The following is a 2,431-nucleotide window of genomic DNA, read 5'->3' as shown; positions in this document are numbered from 1 at the left end:
GTTCTTCTTATTTTTTGAGAGAGAGAGAGAGAGAGAGAGAGAGATGGTGGGTGGGAGGAGCAAGGGGAGAAGGAGAAAGAGAATCTTAAGCAGTCTCCACACCCAGCATGGAGCCTGACAAAGGGCTTGATCTCACGACTGGGAGATCATGACCTGAGCTGATCTCAAGAGTTGGAAGCTTAACAGACTGAGTCACCCAGGTACCCCATTATTATTACTGTTATTATACACTGTTTCTTACCCATAATCGCTAGTACCTCCATCAACCTACTCTGCACCAGCAATCCCTGAAACAGACTGAACTCTGGTTGAGCAGTTGTCTGGGGACACGGGTGATGATGGAGCTGGAGGGAACCGAGGTGGACAGACAATGCTCGTTGAAAGGAAGAAACATGACTGGCAATGATTTGACTCTTCCTGACTGGCCTCCCTACATCTGGTGGCACCTCAGGGTTTGGCGGGAGTGGGTGTCTGAGAACCACTGGCCGCCCTGCATAGTATCCTTAGGGATCCCCTCCCTCCTAAGTGCAGGGTGCTCTGTTCCATTTTGCCCAGGCCATCGGCTGTGCTGTTGGCCATCACTCCTCATAGAAAAACCAGGCACAACAGGGAGAAAGGTTAAGTTCTCATTTTGGTGCGTACGTTTGCAATGCAGCTTGGAGACAACATAATTACTACTTCCCACACCTTATTGTGTCTGGTAGAGAAGTGGTCACAAAGACATCAAACAACCCTCAAAACTCTGTCACCGCCTCCTGCACCTGTGTCATCCTCCAAAAAGTGGGCAAGACCTTGTGGGTGTTTGAAAAAAAAGCCTTGAGTGCTTTTTTGCCCTCTGTGCTTGTCTGGGGCAATGCCTGGAGAGGTCTTTAATGTTTGAAACTTGGGTCAGCTCGTCAAGGAATAAAGAGGCAGGGCTATTAAGGACATACTGGCCTCTTAATAGTAGTCAGTGTTTATAATTCATTTATTCACGTGTTTGTTCACTAATTCAATACTTTTGAGCTGTTTGCTGGGATTTCAAAAATTCCACTAAGATGCTTCCAGGCAGGTGGGGAGGGAGGTGAGTAAAAAATATAATTACAGACAGAGGAGTAAGTCCTAACAGGGATTGACACATAGAGTGAGACTGGCCAGTGAAGCACTGTGGTATATAGCATTAGGTAAAAACACGCATTCTCACTTGGGGTGATACTGCCCTCAAAGGGGGAGAAATTGGTTCTTGGGGGACAAAAAAATCTTAGACACTACAATGGTTTGTGACCCATCATGCTCAACCCTATTTGACAGTATCTTATTCCTCTGTATTTAGCTTTTCTTGTTAGATAGACTTTAAATTATTTTTTTTTCTCCTTAGAGGTTGTGATAGTAATAATAATAATTAAAAAAAAAATAGGCTGATGATAACCACGGGGCCAGGTCCATGAATTTGCCTCAATAACTCAGGCTTGTCTGTGTAAAATGACCAGGATGGCTTTTGTGACTGCCTTGCTTGGGTCGTTTCAAAGCAGGGATCAATTTGGTCGATTTCTCCAAAAATTTGTCATTATTTTACCAACTACAATTCTTCTGTTTTGTGGTTTGGAACAGAGAGACCGCCTCCTCCACTCTCACAACATAGGAAAGTGAATTCTCAACTATTCCTCTAGTTCCTTCAGAAATTAGTTACCTCTGGAGAAGCATGGAAAACCAACTTTTTATTTTTTTTTAAGATTTATTTGTTTATTTTAGAGAGAGTGGGAGAATACACAAACAGGGAGAGGGAGAGAGACTCTCAAGCAGTCTCCCTGTTGAGCACGGAGCCTGACCTGGGGCTTGATCTCATGACCCTGAGATCATGCCCTGAGCTGAAATCAAGAGTTGGCCACTTAACCGGCTTAGCCACTCAGGTGTCCGGGAAACCAACTTTTTTTTTTTTTTTTAAGATGTTTTGCCTACTGTTGATCTGGTAGGTTTGATGCTCTTGTCAATAGTTTTTTTTTTTTTTTTAAGATTTTATTTATTTATTTGACAGAGAGAGATCACAAGTAGGCAGAGAGGCAGGCAGAGAGAGAGGGGGAAGCAGGCTCCATGCTGAGCAGAGAGCCCAATCCCAGGACCCTGAGATCATGACCTGAGCCGAAGGCAGAGGCTTAACCCACTGAGCCACCCAGGTGCCCCAGGAAACCAACTTTTAACCTCAGTTTCCCTGTTGCAAAACAAAGCTCTTAGGTCAAATGTTGACACCTGCAGAATGGAGAGGTTTTGGACAAATGATATTCCATATCATTAATCACAAATAGATGATGGTTGTATTTGCAAATATGTTTCCTTCCACTCACGTGGAGGTTACGATATCAAATTTTAATACACAGAGAAAGCAATAAAGTCCCTTCACGGGGTGGTAAGTATTTTATTCTTTTGGTTTGCAGTTTTTATTCTCTGGGCTATA

The sequence above is a fragment of the Lontra canadensis genome, unplaced genomic scaffold (assembly GCF_010015895.1).
Source record: "Lontra canadensis isolate GAN:19392208 unplaced genomic scaffold, GSC_riverotter_1.0 scaffold21, whole genome shotgun sequence".
Classification (NCBI taxonomy): Eukaryota; Metazoa; Chordata; class Mammalia; order Carnivora; family Mustelidae; genus Lontra; species Lontra canadensis.
The sequence above is the reverse complement of the archived record's forward strand: the minus strand, read 5'-3'. Positions refer to the sequence as shown.